This window comes from Ambystoma mexicanum, chromosome 2p, assembly GCF_040938575.1.
Source record: "Ambystoma mexicanum isolate Mex_15411 chromosome 2p, UKY_AmexF1_1, whole genome shotgun sequence".
Lineage (NCBI taxonomy): Eukaryota > Metazoa > Chordata > Amphibia > Caudata > Ambystomatidae > Ambystoma > Ambystoma mexicanum.
In genome coordinates this window covers 510856828-510881574 of record NC_090923.1, presented here as the reverse complement: position 1 = coordinate 510881574, position 24747 = coordinate 510856828, and the positions used below count along the sequence as shown (strand labels likewise).

The window sequence follows — 24747 nt, the reverse complement described above, 5'->3', positions numbered from 1 at the left end:
TTCCCAGGTATCAAATGATGTTGTCAAGATTGTGTCAGTAAAAGACTCCTTAGTCTGTTCCCTCTCTCCTTTAACTCTCTTCCCCTCGTTTCCCTTATCTTACTACTCCTCCTTGCTGGTTCGAATATAATTCTATGCAGAACTAAATATATATATGCATGCATTGCATAAAAAAAGTAATCCAACATCTGTGTGTAAGTAACCTAAACACACACACCTCACTAGAGGCTGCTTTGCAAATTTAAAGCAAATAATAGTTAATACAGACATCTAGTGCCTTGAACGCTTCCTGTTGTTTCAAAGCACTACATTCTAGTAACAGATCTTGTTTTAGTCTGGGCTAGGTTACAAATATGAGGGGAAGGCTACATGTCTCGGTATCTCATATGCTCTTGCCTAACTCGTAGGGGGCAGAATGTGTGCCTACACCTGACAGCTTATCTGCCTGAGCTCCCTATGGGTCATCCGAGCCAGGTCCTTAGACATTCTCCTTACTACTATCCTCCTCACACTACTCCTCTCCTACAGCGCCACCCATTCCCTCTCCTTTCTATGTCTCTCTCCTCTGTCCCTTCCTTGTCGCTCTTTCCTTTTAACACCGACCTCCACCATCCTATATTACCTCTTCTGCTACCCGAACAAGCCTTCCCCTTCCTTTCATTCTGTTTCCTTTTATACTGATGTTATGCTGATTCTGTCTTCCCCTACCCCTTCCAATGGCTGCAGCGCTCACCTGACTCAATGCAGCAATCAGTGTGTCTTTTCCCCAGGAGCTTTGTGTAATAAATCATGAGTAAGACTCTGATACAGATGCATTGTGATGATTGCTTTAGACTTTTATTAAAGTAAAAGGAGGGTTGAGAAAGACCTATCTTGCCCTATCAGTATGAGGGATTGCCCGACCTCATCAAAACTAAAGGATGTCAGTGTCAGAATGCACACCCCCCATAAAAAAGTTATCTATTCAGTGTCCAAAATCCTATCCTGACTCTTACACGCTAAACTCAAAGAAATGTGTAAAGGGATAAAGTCTTTCAGCTCACCATCTGTAGCTTTTCCAATGTTCCAACACCAAGTTCCAAAAAGAGTGTACAAAGAAACAAATGGTCAAAGTTCCACAATCCTCAGAAGGGATTTTTCCCTTCCCCCAAGATCCTCCAGGTGGGCTGAGGGCTCATTCAACCAGAGGCATGGCGATTTCAACAGCACTTCAAAGGGGTGTACCAGTGCAAGATATTTGCGCAGCAGCCACATGGTCATCCATGCACACTTTTATAAAACATTATGCACTAGATTCAACTTCTTCACAAGGATGTCTTTTTGCTAAATCAGGACTTCATTCGGTACATGACTAATATTTCTGTACTCCCACCTCCGATACAAAACTGCTTTGGGAGTCTATCTAATATAAGGAATACGTGGGAGGACACAATCCATTCGAAGAACAAGTTACCAACTGTAACGTTCTTTCGATTGGATGTTCCTCCCACGTATTCCTCATCGACCCTCCCAACCTACCCCACAGTACAGTTTACGTGGTTTACACTTAAAATGACTTTAAGGCTTGGGTCAAAAGAAGCACGCCATTAACTACAATCCATTGGCTACAATATATGAAAAAACAGAACTGAGGCCAATGGGCACGCTTGAGGCATTTATACAGCGGATGACGTTGGCGCTCGACTTATGCCGCTGAGGGACACTGACGCCACAGCCTCGAGTGGAGCCCCCTCCGGTGGAGAGAGAGAGAAGAAAACATTTTCCGAAGCAGCAAAGCTGAAGGTAAGGATATATCTAAGATGAGGAATACGTGGGAGGAACATCCAATTGAAAGAATGTTACAGTTGGTAAGTAACTTGCTCATCTGTTCGAGTGTGATTGGTTTATTTAAGGATTCCCTCAGTTCTCCTTCCACACAGTATAGTTCAATATCGTTTAGGTACTCTTGGAGGGCTTTTGAGTTGTTTGGGGCCTTGTAGCTGTATTGGTCTTGATAAAAGGTGCAAAGTGTCTCCACTATTTCACCTTCGGTATGTACTAGGTTCTCTTGGGGGGTGCGGACACTTTCGACCTGTGGGGGGTCTCCTGTCTGCCGCCAATAGTCTTGCCAAGAGTGCGCCCGGTTTCTGACTTTCGCTGTATTGCCGTACTTGGTGGCCACGGGTTAGGACCAGGCTCTCACTTTCGGCGTTGTTTCTGAACCCATCTAGTTCTTCCCTGAGGACAGCTAGAGTTTGAGGGTCTTTTGAGTTGTCGTAGGTCTGCTCGAGTTCTCTCAGCTGGGTCACGTTGTTGGTCAGTTCTCTTTGGATGGTTTTCAGGACTCAATTTTCTTTGGCCAGACACATCCCCTTGGTGTAGCATTTCAATGTTTCCCATAGTATCCCGCTCAACGCCACAGAATCTTGGCTGATGGTAAGGAAATATCTGATCTCTGTTAACAGTTCCTGTGCAAACACTGGGTCCTGGAGTGCTTCTGACTTGAATCTCCAGCTGGGGCTTTTCTTTGACATTTGTGGGGATGCACTCGAGGGTAACTGGAGAGTGGTCCGAGAGCGTTCTTGGAAGAATCAGACATTCACCCCCTTGGAACCCTCCGACACGGGACACTAGTAGGTAATCCAGTCGTGAACTTGTGCCATGGACCCAGGAGTGGAAAGTGTATTTGCGAGTGCCACTGTGGCCGAGCCGCCACATATCGATGAGGTCGTAGGCTTCAAAAATTTCACAGGTTTGAAGACTTTGTTTTGTGGCTGTATTCGTAGGGGAGAGCGATTTGTCCCTTGCGGGGTCCTGGGTAGTATTCAGGTCGCTGCACCAAGTGGTCATGGCTGTGTTGGTACTCACCAGATGTGTGATCACCCAGTTGAAAGAGTTGGTGCCGTTGGAGTTTGGACCATACGAGTTCACCAGGGCAACCTCGGTGCCCTCCAGCATCCCATGGACCAGCAGTGCTCTTCCCTCCTCATCCTGTTGCATCGACATCAGCCTGAACTTCCTGGTCTTGTTGATCAGGATGGCCACCCCTCTGGCATAGGACGAGAAGGAAGAGTAATATATCTGGCATCCCCACATTGTGCCCATCGATTTTCAGAGGATGGGAGGAGGTGGGTCTCTTCGATTAAAGCAACATTTATGTTGTGCCTCTTGAGGTAGTGTAGTATCTTCCTTGTTTTGGCTGGGTTATTTCCCCCTCTAATGTTCTACATTACCAGCTTGACCAGTCCAGGGGTGTTTTGAGTATTTTCAGGGTATGAACACCACTTCTGGGTGTCTAACACAATTGGTGTGCTCCTGTGGTGCCCAGTGTAGCTATGGATCATGCAGTGAAATTTTGAGAGTGCGTTGTCATATGAGTTCTTGTGGACGGCTTTTCTTTCCCACCCCCTACCCCCATGTTTATTTTTATTTTTTTGCGGGATCGTTGCCATGGAGTGTGAGGTGCGTTGCACTTTCGGAAACGTATACACCATGAGAGCTCAGCAGCGGCCTCGCCTATCTTGGTCATCTCTTGCTGGCCTCGGGTTGTTTGTAGGGAGGCAGCAACTTGTTTTGTCTAGGAAGCTGCTCACAGCTTCGGGAACTGTGCCTTTCCGGCGTGTTGGATGCAGAGTTTCACCAGGAAGAGCATGGAGTATTGAATTTCATGATCTCTCAGACGTTTCCTCACCCCTGCGAAGGATTCCGCCATGCTTGGACTGCTTGAGAAATGTTGGGGTAGATTTGGATTCTGTCGTCATTGTAATGCAGTTCGCCTTTCTCCCTGGAAAGTCGCAGGATCGTGTCGCAGTCTTTGTAATTGAGCAGGCAAGCCAGGATGGGACACTGGGTTGCCCCCGGGACCAGACGGCTTGCCGGCACCCGGTGCGCGCTCTCATCCACAAAGAGGTGGGACAGGGCAGATGCCCCGAACAGTTTCCTGCATCTTCTGCTGGGTTTGTTGTTCCCTCACCCCCACTAGGCAAATGTTGTTGTGGCGGCTTCGTCCCTCCAGATCCTCGGTCTTGGCGGACACCGCCTTCATTTGTACCTCGAGCACCGAGACTTAGGCTGTCAGTGCCGTGCTTACGACCTCCAGGGCTGACACTCTCTGCTCAGCCGCATCTAGCCTATCCCCCCATGTTTGTCCAGCCGGTGCTCGAGTTGGTCGACTTTGGAAGATAGTTTGTCTAGCTTGGAATCTAGGTTCCCGATGCCAGCTTTGAAGTCCATTAGTATTTCACGAAAGTCCATTTCTGATATGGGGTGAGCATTGACGTTCTGATCCATACTTGGTGGTGGGGGTTCAGGTTGCATGTTGGAGCTAGGAGTCTTGCCGGCAGGGCCCGTCTCAAAGTTCAATTTCCTTTGCGGCTTGTCATTCTTGCCCATTTTTGTTTATTTATTTATTTGGGGGCATTTACTGTCACTCGGCTTTGTATGTCCCAATTGGGATTTGTAGGCAGCAATGTCAATGAACTGGCTTCTTGTGCTGGGAGGGAGGAGTCTCATGGCAGTTTCCAGCAGTTCATGCAGTATTCACCGGCACCTGAATGGATGCCTTTGGCTTGGTCAGGTGGGTTTGTCGGGTTGTTCGTGTGTGGATGTTCTCCCTGTGTGTCGCTAGTTGGTGCCTGTGTTGGCTGGTCACTGGATTCAGTTCCTGTCATGCACTGCTTTGATTTTATTGTCAGGGCTATCAGCTCTTGGGGATTAATCGTCCCTTCCCCGGTGGCCGGGGTCAGCCCTCCAGATAGTGTGGTCAGGGGGGTGCAGCCTTGGACTGGGAGGGGATGGAATGTGGTCCGAAGAGGCTCCTTGTTGTTCGGGCCATTCCTTATTGGTGGCTCATTTGGTAACTTGGTTGTGGGGTGTGGTGTCTGATGTTCCTTTTGCTATGCTCCAGCAGAAATGGCAGGGGGATCACCCATGAGACCTTTTTTTAATGCGGATGCGGGGCTAACGTGGTGTCTGCACCAAGTGCGACGAACCCGGATTTCGTAGACATCAGTTGGATTCAGGAGCCGCAATTATGTTGTAGTCCTGTTGGGACAGTATTCACGATGTGCTGTCTGGTGACTGTTGGCGCGATTGAATTTGGGGTAGCATGGCTTAAAGGCACAGGCGGGCCTGGGGACCTGTATCTGCTGACCTGGTTGCTCAGGTGTAGGCTTTGTGGCCTCAAGTGGGGATCCCTCTCTGTGCCTTGTCAGTATGGCCATGCAGGTTCTCAAAGGCAAGCACGTGTGTTCCAGAAGCGTGGGCCACGGGTAGCAAAGCTGCCCCATGGCAGGAGTTATCGGGGCCTCACCACAGCTGGGTTGCTGCTGTCTGGTTGCTGCTGTCTGCTAGCCCCCGCTGCCCCACAAAGCTGGAGGGGGGGGGGCAGGGCAGGGGGCCCAACTCCGGACTGCGGATGGGCCAGGCTGGGCAGGCTTGCTCCCCCAGCCTCTGCGTGGGTTGAGTCGGGGGCGCAGGGTGTCACAGAGCTGCAGCGCCACCCACACTCACCGGATTAGCCTTTGTTCCCTTCTCCTGTCTTCCAGGCTCGTGGTTGCACGAAGTTGGGAGACAGCCCGGTCTCCAGCATCTCGTCAGGTGGAGAGGTGTCCTGGCTCCGAGGCAGGGTGTTCGGGACGGTGGCCCCGGCGGTGCACAACTGGAAGGTGGTACATGTCCCTGTTCTGTTTGGTTGCTCGTATGGCTGCTCACAGATACTGGTGTCAAATTTGGGGCGGCTGCGGGCCCTTTGAGGATCGGCCCCGCTGCGCCGCCAGTCCCCGCACTGAAGGCGAATCGGTGCACGGATTTTGGTGAGGCAATATGTCATTTGCAGCTGGCTGTTCCAGGCGTTGCAGTCGCCGGCGTGTGCCTGCCTGAGACCACTGTGCCAATTGTTTCACTGGCCCCATTCTCGTGTATCCTTACTATTGTGGGCAGTGTCAGCTGAAGTTTGGCGCCTTTCGCCTCTGCGGGACTCCGCTAGTTCACCGTTGGTGTGGGGGCAAGGCGCTTTGAGGTTGGGGTGCTTGGGAGGGATTTCACCTTCTGTTTAGGTTGTCTTGGGTACCCCAATCCGGATTTTCGGGGGCTTCACTGGGAGCTCACGTAAGAGCTGCCATCTTGGTTGTGCTCTCTAGCGCTCTCTGTTAATGACTTGTTTAAACCTATTGGCTAGTAGGGGCGTGAATATTTTACTATCTTGGTTTAGCATTGATAGTGGTCTATAGGATCCACAATCCGTTGGTGCTTTGTTCGGTTTAAGAAGGGGGGTGATTGTTGATTCCCTTGGAGGGAGGTCTGCTGTGAATTCCTTGTAGAACTCGCTTGGCAGGCCATCTGAGCCTGGTGCCTTGCCCGTAGGTAACAGTCGTATTATCTGTTGTAGTTCTTCCAAGGTAAGAGTGGGGTCTAGGCTATCCGAAGCTGCAGCATTTAGTCTAGGGAGATTAATTTGGTGGAATGATTCTGCTATTTCTGCTTGTGGAGTGTGGGTGTCAACCTGGTACAAGGAACAACAGAAAACTGTAAAATGTTGTATTAATCTCTATTTGTGTATTGTTTGCAGTGCCAGAAGCATTGTGCTTAGAGTATATTGGTTCACGCTTTGTATCCCTTTTGTATAGCCAGGATAGAAGCCTGCCAGGTTTATCCCTTCCGCATGTTTTCTCCACGTATCTGCAATAATGGTGCTTCACTAATCTGTCCTAGCAACTTAAGCATTTCTGCTTCAATACCGTGCTCTTCGTAATGACATCTTGTTGAGTTCTGGAGTTCTGCTCTATATCCTCTAGTTCTCGTTCAGCTGATGCAAGTTCCTTGCAGAGTGTCGCTTGGATGCCTCCCGATTTGGCCATCGCCTCCCCCCAAATAACCACCTACTGCCAAACCCCCCGGCGCTATTTATTCTCATCTGAAGGTATTTTTCTGCAGGCATTCTCTGCCGTTCTTTTTGAGGAGCGTAGGGCTTTGAGACTAGGGGTGTTTTAAGAGTTTAGGTGGACTATTGGTTTGGGTTTACGGTTGCCCAGAGGTGCTACTTTGTTAATTGCTTCTAGGATCGTTTGATTGTATAGCGTGACCATCGTTGTAGGGTCAGCGTTGATAGGTGCATAGGCTGTTCGGGATTGTAGCAGTGGGAGTAGGTTGTCTGGAGTAATGTTGCGTCAGTTTCTTGAAAGGGAGGCAGAGACTGTGATTGTGCTATATCGTTAATGGTGAATGAGATGACATTATGGTCCGACCATGGGCAAGGATTGGATTGCAGTTGAAATCTGCTAACCAAATATAGCGTTCACCCTTTGTCATGAGTAGGGCTTGATATTCGGTGGGAGAATCCTTGGGCTTCAATAGTGTTGGCGAGGGCTTTTGCCTGAGGATCAGAGTGGTCGTTAAAACCTAAGTAGATGTCTCCCAAAAGGATGATTTTGGAAGACGGCTTGGTTTTGGTAGAAATAAGTTGCGCAATGTCTTCCTCAAAGGAAAGCAGGGGGCCAGGAGATCTGTAAATTAAGTGGATAGTGAGGGTGGTTGTAGGTGATACAGAGATTTTGTTTTAAAGCAATTCGCCTGACAGGATAGTTTGATTCCGGACTTCTCTGCTAGGCAGGTGCAGTGCTCCAGATAAGATTGAGGTGGGAGTATTTTACTCCCCATTTTGAAACTTTGAGAGTAAATTGAGAGGAAATGTGATTTCAAGAGATTAAAAAATACTTTTCTCATTTGCAAGAGTAAAATGTATGACATCCAGCCGACGTGGGCAACTACTGTATGGCAATCATTACTATGCGGCAGCTTTCTGCATTGTAACAGAATACACCTTTCATTATTTCTCTAAGGTTTGGTCATTTGATCTCTCCTGTATATATTTAAATGTTGAAAACACAAAAACCTAGTCAAATTGATAGAACAGCAAACATGGATTTAGAGGTTCGATAGCAGAATTGTCTTCTGATGTTTAATGAAAGTCTGCATTTCCTGGAGCTATAACTACCTAATGGTATGCCAATGTTATGAAACAACAGTGCTGAGAGGCAAGTACTCCACGCTAAATTCTATATCTAATCTCATGGTCAGATGGTTATTTATATAGCGCATTTGGCAAAGTACTGTACATAGAACATATGTATCACAATTATCACCAAACCGAAGTCGGCACTCATTTATCGACCTTGAAAGAATTCTCGCCTTCACAGGATTCGAACCTGCAACCTACAGATAACGCGCATATCGGAGCAACAAGCACTCATCCGGCAGAGCTATCTTATTGTCTACCATCCTTCAGAGTTTGATAAACTGGGTATCGACTCAGGTATAATAATGACAGTGCCTAGATGTTGGACAAACCATGTATGAAGCGTTCCATAAAGTTAAATAGCTATCTGGATTATCACAGGCACAAGTTTTGCTGAGTTTCTATTTCAATTACAAATGTAACTTTCATTTGTTTGTTTTTGAATAGTGCTTGCACTTCCTACAGAGTCAGGTTTTGGATGTTTTAATTGCAGTCTTGAAGACTTGAGGTTATAACACCGGTGATTGGTGTATTGACAATCACTCACCCTTGAGCCATAGACTCTGCTGCCAGCGACCATTTATAGTAATGTACCCCATTGACTGCAACGTTGAATTTATGTAAACTAGACCCTGCATACCCATAATTTTACACACTGTTTTTATTATTAGTGTCAATTGAATTGTAAGTGTAAACATGATCTGCCTCTGCACGATTATGCACACAGCACAGGAACGCTGAAAAATACAATTGTGCAATACTCTTGCTTTCACTGAAAAAAACAGCATAATTTGTTAGAAAAGATTAATTTTCAATTGCAACTTAGTTTCCATCTTATTAATTATAGAATCCTAAAATGCTAGGAAAATAAATATTCACAGTGCTTCTGTTTGCTCCATGAGCATCAACACAGCAGAAGCTGAATGGAAAGAAACCATTCCTTTTATCACAGAGTGCAGGTTCTTTTTTTGAAAGACTTCAGAGAAATACATTCTGTTTCAGAGGCTTTTCTCCATGGCTTGCAATTACATCCATGTAGATCGAAATCAAAAGGAGCGTTCTGGTTTCTGTCCGTAACCTGACCTTCGCCCTGCCCTCTGCTCTAAACTTGTCTCTACATGTACACAGGAAAAAAATAAAGCTGTCGTATTTACAAGATTTTCATGCGTCAAAGGGCATGGTATGCACTTTATCTGGGGGCCTGGGTAGGTGGTTTTTGGTGATGATGGCTACTCCACCTCCTTTGGATACCAGTCTCTTTCCTGAGGATGGTATATCCATCTGGGATGGCCAGGGAGTATACTGGCCCAGTGGCTGGGTGCAACTATGTTTCTGTGATCGCTAGGAGGTCTAGGTTTTTGGAAGTGATGAGGTTGGACATGTCGAGGACATGGGCCAGGAGGGACCTAGCATTAATAAGGGCTCCGTTGAGGAGGGTGATGGAATCCACTTTAGTTTCATCAGAGGAAGAGACTTTTTTAGGAGTATGTTCTGGGATTTTAGGGATCAGGGTTTTGAGAGCGGCAGGGGCTTTGACCAGAGTTTTGGCTGTTACTTCTGTGGTAGTGTGGGAAGTTAGTGGCGAGGGATAGAGAGGTGTGACTGTGGCATTGTTGCAAGTAGGAACATTGCCCAATGATGTACATAATAGGGCGACAGCATTAGGAGCATTGGGCTCTGAAGAGTGTATGGCAGAGTTCCAGTTGATGCTATTAGGCTCAGATATATTTGGGGCATCGTCAGTGGAAGGTTGCATAATTTCGAGATTGCTCCTTATTATCACAAGGGGTCCGGTATGATTGTCTGAACTGCAGGGTAGGCCTGATGTAGTCATGATATGTTTGTCCAATGGGGTAGGGACGGGGTGATGTTGGGTTGTTGTGGTGAAGGCCTTAGTTCTAGAATTGAGATGCGCATTTCTCTGTATGACCGGCAGGGTATTGTATGTAGGTGCTGCTGGCGAGTGGCTAGGCGAGACGCTAGTCTCTTGTTCCTGTAAATGAGGGTGCATGGTTTCTTTGGGCTTGTGGCCATCTTATTTACAATTGTCTCACGGTTTGTGGTGGTGTGGCATGGCGGGTGGTTGTATATAGGTGCTGCTGGTGAGTAGCTAGGTGAGACGCTAGTCTCCGGTTCCTGCTAATGAGGGGGCATGGTTTCTTAGGGTTCAGGGCCATCTTATTTGCAGTTGTCTGCCGGTGTGTGGTGGTGTGGAATGGCCATGCCTTTGGCAGGAAGGGTGATAGAGGGATGTTGTGTGAGTCTGGCAGCGTTGAAGTCATTATTAGGGAGAGTTAGCATATGTGTTTGGTTGTAGCATGTGGCAGGAAGTTGATGGGGCAGTTTTCCAGCTCCTGGGCATTAATGGCTTGGCAAAGCTGGACGATGGTAGGGCTGGTCATTGTGAATAGTCCTTAGTCCCGTCGGGTCTGTGCCAGCTGTTGGATACCAGGTAAGCCGGGGAAGAGGGCTACTGGGCTATGGTGGCCTGGCAGAGATTGGCTTAGCGGGGAACAACTTGGTATGCTGTTAGAGAGCACAGCGAAGGTGATGTAAGGGGGGGGTAGTGCCTATAATGGAAGTGATGTCTGGATTGTGAATGAGGAAACTGGGTCAGATCACAGGCTGCTAAATTCAATTACATGCATGAGTTGTTGAGCAAGTGAGGTGGGAGTGGTAGTCGCAGACTGCCATAAGCATGGAGGAGATAGTTACTTGCATGAATGGGCACTAGAATGGATACATACTAGAATGCAGTGTACGCTGGCAGACCAAAGTGGCTGCGTACATGTTCGGTATTAGTTTATCTTAGGAGGCGCTGAATGCGCACAAGACTGGCCTGGGAAAGTGCAAGTGGGGGAATCTAGATTCAGATAGGGAAAAGTCACGAAGAACTTAAAACGAAAATGGCAAAATACGGAATGGAGCGCCTAGATTTAGATTTGGCAAAAGGCATTATAAACACTTGAAACCCTTAAAACGAAAAGGGTCCAATACAGGCAAATTAAGAATATTCAGATATAGAGTTATACTAATTCCAGAATGCAACAATAAGATGAAGTAGAGGGTCGAAGACCACTTAAAGCATAGAGCTAGTGAAGCAGTTAACTAAAGACATCCAAGTTCTATGCAGCAAGATTAAATGTTCAAATAAACGGCCAAAATGCAACAATTTGGTGAGGCCAACGGAAGTGATAACAGCCAGATTCAGCTTTGAAGCGAGGAGGCAAATAAAAAGCAGCAGTTGGGTGGACCCAATTGTTGACACAGCCTAATTCGATTTTAGAGAATAGAGGCAAATGCAGCAGTTAGATGCAATTTTAAACCGAGGAAAAATGAACAGCAGAATTTTTATTTGACGGAGTGAAGGCTTCCAGGGGGCCACTTAAGGAGAGGTAGGTGGGAGGTTGCAGCGGAAGTTCATGGGAGATAGTTAGTGGAAGCGCTGGAGGATGGCCATACCAGGTTGTAACAAAGGGCAGTCAGGTAGGAGACTCAGGCGATTGGAGTAAGGAGCTCAAGGGGAGAGAATGCAAGTGAGGTGAGGATGATGAATCCGCAGGAGGGGGAGGGTTGCGGGCAGCCGCAGTTAGATTAAAGAGTAGATAGGCCGCATTAGGGGGGAACACTAACAGCAAAGGGGACAAAGGCACTGAGGATCGCAAAGTGAAAAGGGTGGGAGGAGGGAGCCGGCAGGGAAGAGGAGTATGTTACCGGCATGGTGCAAAGCCAAGATAAACCCACGAGATGCAAGGCGTCAACTGATCCAGGCCCAGACAGGGATAGTCTAGACCCTTTTAGGCGGCCCTTGAGGGGGGCGGTGTTCGCTGGCCAGCACCCGGATCTGCGGCAGGATAAACAAAAGCCCAGCCAATCCAGCGATCCCTGCAGCCAGGAAGTGGGGATCAGCTGTTAGTGCAGCTGAGCAGGGCAGCTATGTTGGAAGGCCCACGCTGGACCGGATCCAGGCTGCACCATACAATGGTGAGGGCTAGTGGCAAGATGGAAATTCCAGCCCAGAAGCACCTGGGCTGGCCTGGGCATCTATCTGTGGCATCGGATATGTATCGAACCGGGATTTTTCATTCAGCCTTTGGAAATGAATACAAAACTGTCTCGTATTCACAGGTTCTGGGACAAAGATAATGGGTGTTCACCACTCGCTGTAGGGTCTTTCTATTACGCTGAGGTAGAGTATTTATTTTAATTCTTCTCTGATAAGTTGTTTCCGAGCCTTGGGGAGCAGGTAAGGTTTTAGGCATTGCCTTCTTGGGGCATCTGAATTTTATGGATTATCGCATTTACTAGCCTGCGTTTTGGGGAAAATACATCTGGAAATGTCCCACTTAATTCATAGAGCTGCTGGTCAGCGGTTATGGTGAGACCCATCAGCATGTTCACCTCTGTAATGAATCCGATGGACTCATCACTAATTCCCCGGCGGTGACCTCCTCCCATGTAGCCAAGGGACGGCAGCCACCACCTGATACTGACCCTGGGGATAGTTATTTGATTGAGGATCACATGAGGGGGGCAACTACCAGGGAGAGGGTATGACTCAATTTGATGAGACATGGTATCCCCCCCGCTTTTCCCTGACAAAGACCTTATAATATCTAAGTTCTTGGTGGCTTGTTGTCACCCCACAATTCCCCCTTATTGTGAAAATCAGAAATGCCTTCCTTTCTGTTACTCTAGACAAAACTCCATGCATACCTCAAACATTCACAACACACATAGATTCTTGAACAATAGCAGTTTAGAAGTCGAATTACATCTATGGGTTCAACTTCCATAAAGCCTCAAGTACTGAGACGAAGACGAAGACGAGGAGGGAAGAGTTCATGCGAATCAAGCCAAGCCCAAAGACCAACATACATACAACTTGTTCTGTTGAAACTTAAAATTGACATCCACAATATCAAGCAAGGCAGTACGGTTGTACGCGAGAGAACCGTGCAGGAGAAAGCTGACAGTGAGAAGACGGGCACATCCGTGCGGCAGCTTGCGAACGTGAGTCACACATACTGGCATGGTGTGAAGGAGGGAGAAGTGTAGCAGACATACCTGAAGGACCGTGGGAGACACAGCAGCAGAGCCCCTAGAGGTACGGTTTTGCAGGGAAACTGCATTCTCCATTGCAGGTCACTGAGGGAAGCTGTCGAGTGAATGCGGAGCCGCAGGAAATGCTGGGGAGATGTCCGTATCGTGTCAGAAGCTAAACCAGGGAGGAAGCTTCACCGCTGAGGCACACCATTAGTCTGAGACACTGCAAACAATCAGTGAGTCTGCCCAGATGTCAGAGATCACCGCCCCTCGTCTTTATGGTCCTCTTGGCATTTGTCCCCGGAGCTCCTGCATTCTGCTACCATACCCAAGATGGTGTCTTTCCTTTCCTGTGGGTGATCTAATCTTTCGGAGCTGACATTTTTCTCCCTTGCTGCTTCCTTTCCTCACATCACTTATGGCAGCAACAGAGTCGGATTCCTTGCATCTCAATGCTAGGGTTTAGCTTTCTAACTCGGTGCTCCTTCTTCTAGTTTCCTTGTTCTGAGTTTTGCTATCTTTATTCTTTATTCTGCCTTTGCTCTCGTTCTGGCTCTCTAGTCCTTCATTCCGTTCCTTATGCTAACAGTCTGATTTCTGCATTAATTCTGTTCTGCAATTCTCCCATGTTGGACTACTCTGCTCCAGTTGATCAACCACCTGCTTTCCTGCTGTTCCGACCATTGTGGGCTTGCAGGTTTTTTCCCTTCTTCTGAGGGGTTTTTCCTGCTACAATTTGGTGGTTGCTCCAGGGTCATTCTGCCTAGTGTCATTCCTCAAACAGGCAGTGGCTTCAGGAGCGGCTCGTCCTTATCTACATGACTCTAGGACACGTCGGACGACTCAGCGGACTCCATCTCCTGCTCCAGCTGCACGCCGCAAACCCATTTGAGCTCAACATCAGACAAATCTGACCGTTTGAAACGACAGACGAGCATGGAGCCTAGAGCTTATAAGAGGCATTCAGGAGGTAAATACTGAGTGCAAAATTTAAAAGCAGAAAACGCCACCATAGGAAGCTGGCTTTTACCAGGGACAGCTTGTCTCAAGAGACACCTTCTCTTGGTGCTGTACTTGAAAATATGATGGTTCACCAACTAAATTGTTTCGTGGATTCCTGCATGATTCAGTACACCTTTAAGCCCCATTTCTATGCAACAGACAGAGCAAAGGTGGGGTTCTTTGCATCTTACTGGCAACGCATTAACCTGTGCTACACCTCTAGTATCAGCGGAAGATCCAATGCTGGACAATTATGCCGCTTTCATCAATGCTTTTAAAGCTATGTCGATCGCCCTGATACTGCCATTCCTGCTCAAGAAAAACTGCTGGACTTGCAGCAGGGATCGCTTAACATGCTCACATGTTACTAAGTTTAAGCATTTGGCTAAGGAGGCATATTTGTCTCATGAAGCATGTTCTACCGTATTTCCCAGGGGTGTCAGGTAACAATATCCCTATTTCTGAGGCTTGTGGAATCTGCTTAGATCACATACTGTGCATAGGCCGACATCTAGTGGAAGCTGCGGGGTATTAGTTTGTTTTTCGAAACTCAAAAATGGGCGTCGACCTAGGGCATGCCAGTAATACTATCCCTAGTGTGACGTCCACGCGTATAGGACCCAGATTGTTTTTTTTGCCATACTTGTCGGAAGCATAGTTGCGGAGTTCCCTGGCTTTCAGCCATTTTGTCATAATTCATCTAAAATTCCCCGTTCTTTAAATCCCACGTCGAGATTCCGAAGATCGACGCCGGTCCGAAGAACGAACAGCCGTCGAGACTGCACGACGGACTTTGGGCCTCGGAAGGCCTCTGGCCTCGGCCCTGCAAGTAGGGAGATTGGGGGGGTGGACATACTCACACTCGTTTATTTCCTACATATACTCACCCGCTGCCATAAAGTAACATATGGAGAGTACTCCATTTAAATTCTGCCCCAAGTGCAACTGTGTTTCCTTGGGTAGATGAGCATAACGCCTGTAATCTCTGTCTGCGTAGGGATCACCCCGAAGCTAATTGCAGAGCGTGTAAGCTCTTTAAAGCTAAAACACTAAAGGACCGCTACACTAAACGTTGGGCCCATTACGCCAGGCAGCTCGAGGCCATGGAGGCCGTGGGTTCTTTCAGTGATGGCAGCAACGCTGCCATTTCGGACAGCGAGGGCACAGGGGCGTCGATAGATACCCAAGCGCGAGTCCCCGGCCTTGGAGGATTGTCCGGCGGGGCAGTTATAGGGACTACACCCGGCGACATGAGCGCTACCCACACTACTGCACCTAAACACACTAACCCCAGCCGAGACTCGAGACGCTTGTCGAATGATCGGAAGAAAGAGGCACAAAGAGAGCGGTCCACAGAATCGGTGTCCTCTGGGCGTTCCAGGTCAAGATAGCCTTACGAGACACGGCAACCGTCCGTGATTGCCAAAGGTGCCTCACTCCCCAAGGTTACAGAGGTATGGTCGTCAGAAGACTAATCTGACCTCTATCCCCAAGCAGCACGCTTAAAGTCGGCTCTGGCAGTCCTTTCCATGTCTGCCTCCAAGTCTCGACGCACACCCTCTAAAGCTGCAGAACCTAGCCAAACCACCCCCGAATCGCGGCGCCAGGCGTCGAAAGATTCAGAGAAGGCCAAAAACTGAGGGAAACATGCCTCTACTCATGGTAAAGGGGAGAAATAGCAGAAGCAGAAGAAGTCCTCAGAGAAAACATCTGTACCCCAGGTCCAGAAGGACAAACATAAATCTTCGGATAAAGATAAATCTAAGACCACTGACCCTATCAGTAGGCCCAAAGTTGTCCCTCCAACTCCACAGGATATGGGAATAGAAGAGGAACCTCAGCAAGAGGTGTTCATTCCCAGTTCCAGGGAATGGAGCTCTGATGACATCGACAGGGTAGTGAGAAGAATGTCTTTGATGGCTAATTTCTATGAGAAAAACCCTGGCTATTTTCTGAGCTATACCCCCAACACCTCTACTCCTTCAGGATCCAAAGACCCTCAGCCTCCTAGTAAGAGACCTCAGAATGAGACTCCAGCTCAGGGTCTGATTTCAGACCCACTCTCTTTTCAACCTTACCATCAGTATGCTGAAGACCCAGATATACAAATACTGGACGACTAAGCAGGGGTCGATTATTACGGAGACGACGAGGACCAGGATGAGGAGGAGGGAGATGAGGCAGTGGCCTATAGTCTAGACTCACCTATCCCCAAAGATCCACCAGTCAATGACTCACCTGTGGATAATCAGCCACTAATGAATGAGGTCTTAGCTAAAGCTGCAGAACACTTTCAGATAGACACTCCGGGGCTAAAGAAGAGAGGGACTTAGCAGAGGAAATCATGGGGGACAAGAAGTCCATTGCCCAAGCCATACCAATTCTGATGTCTATCCAACACAGAATTGACCCCTCCCTCCTCACCCCTAATCTCACCCGGGCAGTCAACCCCAGAATTGAAAAATTATTCACGGCTTCCCCTTCCGACCCACTTTACATAAGGGGTCAGCTTAAGCCCGACTCATTGGTAGTTACTACCACCAGGAAAAGAGCGGGGACACCTCTAGCATCATCTGAAGGTCCCCTAGACAAGGAGAGCAAGAGGATATATGGTCTAGGAAGGAAAGTGTTTTCCGCTTATCGGGCAAGAATTGCGAATACCACCACTCTGCTGGCAAGTTATAATTGTCACCAATGGGAGCAAGTAGCTGCCCTCATTGCCTCCGCACCAGAACCACTAAAGGGCCAGTTATCCCAGATTGCTTCGGAGGGTAGATCGATATCCGGGTACATTCTGAAAGCGACTTTTGACGCAGCAGACAATGCAGGCTGGCTCATTGCAGAGGGCATTGTCATCAAGAGACATGCTTGGCTGAGACTGTCAGGGTTCAAACCCGAGACCCAGGCTACTCTTACCGACATGCTGGTGGAACCGAATGTCTTGTTTGGGAAAGCGGTAGAGGAGGCACTCAAAACTGCCAAGGAAGAATACGATACCCTAAGGTCCCTGGGACAATTAACTAACAAACCCACGAACCAAAGAGGGAATAATAACTTTCGTCGCTCACGCGGCCAAAATTCCCAGAAGGGTTCTAATTACTCACAGGGGCAGGGTACATCGTGGGGTGGCAACCAACAGACTACCCAAAGGCATGCCAGAGGAAACAAGAGGGACCATGGTCGAGGTAGAGGCAGCCCAAGTAGAGGCGGTACGCCTCCCAGCAAACAGTGACGCTCTGCTCAGGGTCCCTTCCCATGCATCCCCAGTAGGGGGGCGAATTTCCACCTTCACCCAGGCATGGGAAGGGATCACCTCGGACAGATGGGTGCTGTCCACAGTGTCCGCGGGATACTGCATCGAACTGTTGGAGCGTCTCCACAACCACCCTCCAAGACAAAAAATACACTCCATGGACCACCAAAAGATCCTCCTCGAGGAAATCGCCAATCTTCTTGCAAAGGACACGATAGAACTTGTCCCGGGCAACCAGGTAAACAAGGGCATTTATTCAACTTACTTCCTTGTGCCAAAAAAAGATCTGACAATGCGCCCAGTATTAGACTTATGCCCTGCAAACAAGTATGTCGAGCCCCAAAAATTTCGCATGACTACACTCCAAGAGGTAATCCCCCTCCTAAAAAGAGATTACATGGCAACATTGGACATGAAAGATGCTTATTTTCATATATCCATGTTGCCAGCGCACAGAAGATTCTTGCGCTTCAAGGTGGACAGTCAGCACTACCAGTTCAAGGTGCTGCCCTTCGGTATAGCCTAGGCTCCAAGAGTATTCACCAAGCTACTGGCGGTGGCGGCGGCGCACCTACGCAGGGAGGAAATCCTAGTGTACCCTTACCTGGACGACTGGCTCATCACGGGGGAGACCCCAGTAATTTGCAAATCCAACATCCAAAGAAGGATTGACCTCCTCTTTGAATTGGGTTTTTCAATCAACGAGAAAAAATCAAGTCTGGTGCCAAGCACCTCCAAACAGTTCCTAGGAGCTGTCCTAAACACTCAAGAGGGGCTGGCCTTTCCATCAGAGGAAAGAATTCGGGATCTACTACTGCAAATTCCTCAATCAGTCCGGTCGCCAGGGTGCGCAAAGCGATGTTTGCTAGGCATGATGGCATCATGTATTTACCTGGTTCCCCACGCGCGCCTGCGCATGCGACCCATGCATGAATGGTTGGCGAAACAGTGGTCTCAGGCAAGTGTTCAGTGGGACGATCTAGTGGTGGTTTCGCCAACACTGGTACAAAGTCTTTGCTGGTGGACAAGAGAGAACCTGTCAAAGGGGAAACCCTTTTAGGATCCAGAGATACAGGCGGTAATCACTACGGACACGTCCCTGTCTGGGTGGGGAGCACACCTCCTTCACCACACAGCTCAGGGTCTCTGGTCTCACACAGTAGCCAAGAATCACGTCAATCTGCTAGAACTTCTGGGTGTCTTCAGAGCGCTTCGAACCCCACCTGTTGAACATGTCAGTGCAGATCTTAACAGACAGCACGACGGCGATGTTTTACATAAACAAAAAAGGGGGCACTTGTTCCCCAATTCTGTCCAGGCTTGTGTAGAGAATTTGGACATGGGCACTCAGACGGAACATTTACCTGTCATCTCAACATGTTCCAGGGGATCTGAATTCACTAGCGGACGCTTTGAGCAGAGATCCCCTCCCGGAAGAACACGAATGGTGTCTATGCGAAGAAGTCGTGGGAGACCTCTTCTCACAGTGGGGTTCTTCCACTATAGACCTATTTGCCACAAGTGAAAACAGACAATGCCCAGGATTCGCATCCAGGTTCCCCCAGCCAGGCTCCATGGGGAACGCTCTATGGATGAACTGGTCGGGGATGTTTGCCTACGTTTTTCCACCAACCCCTCTGTTGAGGAAGGTGGTCAACAACATGCACAGGGAATCGATGGCTCTCATCCTAGTTGCTCCAATGTGGGCGAGACAACCGTGGTTCCCGCACCTGCGCAAACTGGCAGTGTGCGAACCCATCAAACTCCCATGCTGGCACAACTTACTATCCCAGCATGAAGGAAAAAGTGCATCCTCAACCCAGCTCGATGAACCTGTCAGCATGACTCCTGAAGTCATAGAGTTTGGCCATCTCAATCTACCACAGAGATGTATGGATATCCTAAAAGAATCAAGGAAATCAAACACAAGACACTGTTACTTTGATAAATGGAAGAGATTCGTTATTTGGTGCCAGAATAAACAAATCAACCCAGTTGATTGCACTCCTTCCAATATTGTCACCTACATGCTCCACCTGCTGGACGCAGGGTTGGTATTTAATTCACTCAAGATACATCTGGCGGCGCTGTCAGCCTACACCACCTCCCATAACAAAGTGTTGTGGTGGAAAGTACCAGTGGTTAAAGCCTTTATGGAAGGGGTAAAGAGACTCCACCCTCCAATTTCGAACCCACCACCAGGATGGGACCTTAATGTAGTGCTTGCTAAACTCATGCCCCCCCCCCCTTTGAACCCATGCATAAAGCTAGTCTCAAACACCTGACCTATAAAACTGCCTTCTTCGTAGCAATACATCCATAAGAAGGGTCGGCGAGATTCAGGCTCTGTCAGTGCAGGATCCTTTCTTTACTGTTCATAAGGATGAACTGGTTGTTATTGTTATTGTTATTTTGCACTTATATAGCGCCTTATATACCATTGGTATGGTCTGAAGGCGCTGGTAGGTTGAACGCCCTTGGGAACCGAAGTTCAGATCAGTAGAGAGAGTAGGGAGAGTCAGAAGGTGCGTGTGCCACCTGATATGTGTGCAGCTCGTGCGGTACACGTGTAATAGCTGATTCTTATCGGTAGGTGTGGCGGTTGAGAGATCAGGAGAATGTGTTCGTTCTGGCAGGATTTATCCGGAACGGATGTGGCTGCGTTAGGCCTGGGGAAAACGCCTGGCTGGGGGTGTGAGACCAGCAGTGTTTACATAGGATGATGTGGAGTAAGCGGCGGAATGTTCGTATGAGAACAGTTATACCGAATGGTGTCATAGTATCTCTGTGTTCTATTTGGGTGGTGATGTAAAGGAGAGAGTAAGCGTGGGGTGTGGTATGAATGGTTATATGTTCTTTCAGTGTGCAAACTTCTAAATGGAACTTTCCCAGATAGGGTACTGGGTGAACTTCTTAGTTCTATTTTCCACAGAGAGGCTACTGGGCGAACTTTTAAGTGCAATTTTCCATACAGAGGCTATTGGGAACATTTCTAAATTCAATTTATCAGCGAGGCTACTGGGCATACTTCTAAGTGGTTCTACGAACTCACCCTAGGTTCTCACCTAAGTCATTTCAAAATTCCATGTTAACCAGTCCATTGAGCTACCGGCCTTCTTCCAAGAACCCAAGAGCTCAGCTAAGGTGAAACTACACACACTAGATGTGCGAAGAGCGGTCCTCTACTACGTAGACAAGACCAGACCGCCAAGAAAGACAAATCAACTGTTCATCTCCGTAGCTACAGGCAGAGAAGGAGATCGCGTCTCTAAAAGTGCCATCTCAAAATGGATAGTCAAATGTATCCAACTGTGTTACTCCCTTTCAGATAAAACTCTGCCTTTTACGCCAAGGGTCCACACTACAAGAGGTTCTGGGGCTACTCTGGCTTTCATTGCAAATGTACCCCTTGACACCATTTGCAAAGCAGCTACATGGAGCTCCATTCACACCTTTACTCAGCACTACTGCATTGACACTCATTCCAAGACAGATCCTCTATTGGGACAAGCGGTTCTAAGACATTTATTTGCTCATGACCCTTCTCACATCCCACCTCCTTCTTCTAACACTACTCACTAATCTATGCACAGCATGTGATCTAAGCAGATTCCACAAGCCTCAGAAGGGATACATTACTCACCGTAATCGTATTTCTAATGCTTGTATCTGCTTAGATTCACATGCGCCCGCCCTTCCTCCCCTTTGAGAGAAGGCGCATGGATGCTTGTAGTCTTATCCATCTATCTGCTTGGATAATCTGTACTCCCGCTACTCCTCCTGCTACCTCATGTCAGAAAAAATACAATCTGAGGGTCCTACACACGTGAGGGATCATGGGTACAGTGGACGTCACACTAGGGATAGTATTACTGGCATGCCCTAGGTCGACGGCCATTTTCAAGTTTCGAAAAACAAACTAATACTCTGCAGCTTCCACTAGATGTCGGCCTATGGGACAGCATGTGAATCTAAGCAGATACAAGCATCAGAAATACGATTACAGTGAGTAATGTATCCCATGTATGGTCGCCATATATAATGTCGCTCGGAAAAGGTTGTGGCGCCATTATTTATTTATATATATATATATATATATATATATATATATATATATATATATATATATATATATATATATATATATGCAGTGGGGGTTTGCGGGGGTGTCCCCCGCTCCCCATATAAAATAGAAAAGGGTTTGGAGGTTGCGGGGGTGTCCCCCGCATGTTCCATGTAATGTCCCCACAAAAAACAGCAATTATTCTGTGATTTTCTTGCATTGCGATATTTTTGAGGGGACATTATTACATGGAACCTATCCAGGAGCATTAATGAGGACATAAAGGACCAGTTAGCAAGAATTCCCTTGACTCTTAGTTTTCAAGCATTGGTATGTCGCTTCAGATCGATTTCTGTATCCAGGAAGGGAAGTCAGAAAAAAGGAAGCATCAAGGTGTTCTTCATGACTTCCCATCCCGCCTCCAGTGCTCCCGTCAACCTCTACCACCGGAACGTCATCTACGTCTGAAGTAGAGCCCATGCAATTAACATCCCATCGTGGGCATCTTTCTCATGAAGAGAGAAATCGCTGGCTTGAAAAAGGGTTTATGTTTGTATTATGCATCTTCAAATCATCTACTTAAAAATTGTCCAATTGCATTACCGCGCAGGTTGGGAAACACCAGCTCCAGTTCCTGAATGGAGCAAGGAAGCGGAAGGATGACTCAGACTCTAGTGTATTGGCATCCCAAACTCATTTAATAACCTCTCTGGTGGTTCTAACAGTTATGATTCGGTTACCGTAATGTGAACCTATTTCGGTCCTGGCTTTGGTGGACTGCAGTGCTAAGGGTCTATTCATAGACAATGACTGGGCACTGCAGACTCATGTATCTCGTCAAAGCAAAGCATCAGTTCAGACCGTGGATGGTATTGATGGACAACCATTATCCTCCTGACCCATAATTGAAGAGACAAACAACTTTGTGATGCAGATTGATCAAAATCTGGAACTTTTACACTTTGAAATAATCAAGCCAGCCCATTATCCGATTGTGCTGGGTATTCCATGGTTACGCCGTGACAATCCATATGCAAATTGGACAGCTGACACCCTATTCCTTTGGTCTGAGTTTTGTATGTCTCACTGCGGAACAGCACAGATGTATTGGTTGAAACAACCATACCCGATGACCAAAAATGCCCTAAATCATTATCTTATGTTCACCAGGTGCCAGCTGAATATCATGATTTCCTTGTTTTTTCTTTCACAAAAGAGCATTACCACCTCATCGCCCAGAGGATTGTGTGATAGAAACCTTACCAGACGCCATCATTCCTTTTGGGAGAATGTTTATCTCGTCTCCACCTGAGAAGGCTACCGTAGGGAAATATCTGGATTTAAATTTAATGAGCAGACTTATCAGACCATCCAAGTCACCAGCCAGAACATCATTGTTCATCGTGCCAAAAAAAGAAACCACTGAAATCCGTCCCTGCTTGTACTATCGTGGTTTAAACCAAGTTACCATGAAAGACAAGTACCCTTTGCCACTCATATCTGATATTCTGGAGGTATTACAAGGAGCTGTCATCTTCTCCAAATTCGATCTAAGGGGTGCCTATTATTTGGTCAGGATCCAGACAGGCGATGAACGGAAGACAGCATTTTAAACACGTTATGGTCATTTTGAATACTTGGTTATGCCCTTTGGTCTTATGAATGCCCCAGCCATTTCCCAACGGTTTATGGGTAGGGTATTCTCAGACATTCTTTTCCTGTTCTTCATAATCTACTTGGATGACATTCTGGTTTATTCAAGCAGCAGTGAAGATTATCCCAAACATGTTAGTGTGCTCTCAAAACTTTGTGTACAGAATTTACTTGCCAGGCCTGAAAAATGCCAGTCAACCATTCAGTTATACATTAGCTCCGGCATACCAGTGGACTCTCAAAGTTACTTCCGCAACTACTCTCGGTGAACCAGGTCCAATCCTTCCTGGGGTTGGGAAACTTTTACAGGAAGTATATACTGGGATTCTCGAGCATTGTACTGCCCATTGCCCACCTGCTGAAGAAGAGTGTCCCGTTTATAGTGGACAGATAACCAGGAGAAGTCTTTTCAACACTTGAACCCATCGTTTACAGATGCCCCTATTTCGGTGCAACCTGATAACTCAAAGCCATTTATGGTCGAAACAGATGCCTCTGACGTGGCCTTGGGGGCTATCCTCAAACAACAACATACCAATTGACTTGAAACACCTTGGCTTACCTTTCCAGGACTCATTGCGATGGCAAAAAAAGCACTATTCTGTCCTTGAAAAATAACTAATGGCCATGTGTCAGTACTTTTTAAAATGGTGTCATTTGTTGTGTGCCTCATTTCCTGTACTAATAAGAACATACAATTGCAATCTTCAGGTGTTGGAGTCTTTGGAGTGTTGGAACAGTAACAAGCCAGTTGGGCATATTTCTTTGCATAATATTAGTTCAATGTTACACATATTCCTGGCACACACAGCCTTATTGATGATGCACTTTCTAGGAGTCCTCGTGTGTGTGTTCCTTTGGAAAAGCCTCTTTCAAATCTCTTTCAGGATAAAGTCTTCTTATAACACGTCAATCGTTTTCTTGGATCTCGTTGAACAAGAAACGCGCGCGTATCGGGAAGTGCTCGGAAGTGGACTGTCTGAACTTGTCTTTCCAGGATACGTGTTTTCTCAACTCTGTCCGTGATATTTACATTTTTGTGGTTAAGCCCCGCCCCCCACGCCAGCCTTCCTACATAATCTGACACGCGCGCGGAATGCGCACGCTTATCGGTAAATTCTCGGAAATGTTGCTTTGCTGCTTCGCTGTGTAGCGCAGCAAACTGCACTCCGGGCGGGGAGCGGTTAACAATTGAGTGAGTATGTTTTGGTTTTTCCAATCACATTGCTGGAAGTCTGTGTTACTTATTGTTTAATTCCATGGATATTGTGTGTTGTATGCAAAGTCATCTCTATTTCCTGACATCAGGAATGCCTACTCGCGTTGTAGCCAAGTGTGCCTCGGTGCTTCTCAAAGCAACACTGCCGAAGCAAATGCCTTCCAACGTGACTAAAAAAAACGGTTTGGAGGCTCGTTTAACAACCCAAGCAGGAAAAACTCAGCTGGGGACATTGCTTGCCCCGATCTGAAAGTGAACTAAGTGGTAACACGTTGAGTGTGCAAGTGTGTCTCCTACTTTTGCAGAAACAAACCTGCCTGTGCTGCAAGCAATTAATGATAATGTTGCCAGCATTTCTATCTCGGACACTTTAATAATACTGTCTGGTGCCAGTGTTCCATCATCCGTGCCCTTGACAGTAATATCCATAGCTCAGACGGCTCCTAGTTGTAAACAAATCAGTACACATCCACTCACCATCGATTTAACCAGTCAGGCTGTTGTTTCTAATGTATGTT

The 24747-nt window shown here is 47.4% G+C and overlaps 1 protein-coding gene across 5 annotated transcripts in view; it reads left to right on the top strand.

Annotated features, from left to right (window-relative positions):
• The window catches only part of ATG7 (autophagy related 7), a 2414869-nt gene that overhangs the window by 213038 nt on the left and 2177084 nt on the right, over positions 1-24747 (top strand). The window contains exon 1 of one of the 5 annotated variants that reach the window (XM_069643925.1): positions 24113-24205. The exons of 3 other annotated variants lie outside the window; for them this stretch is intronic. The gene's annotated coding sequence lies outside the window, so the exon portion shown is untranslated. Of the gene's footprint in view, positions 1-24112; positions 24206-24747 lie in introns of those variants that run through there. One more of the 5 variants, XM_069643924.1, reaches the window with a different exon arrangement.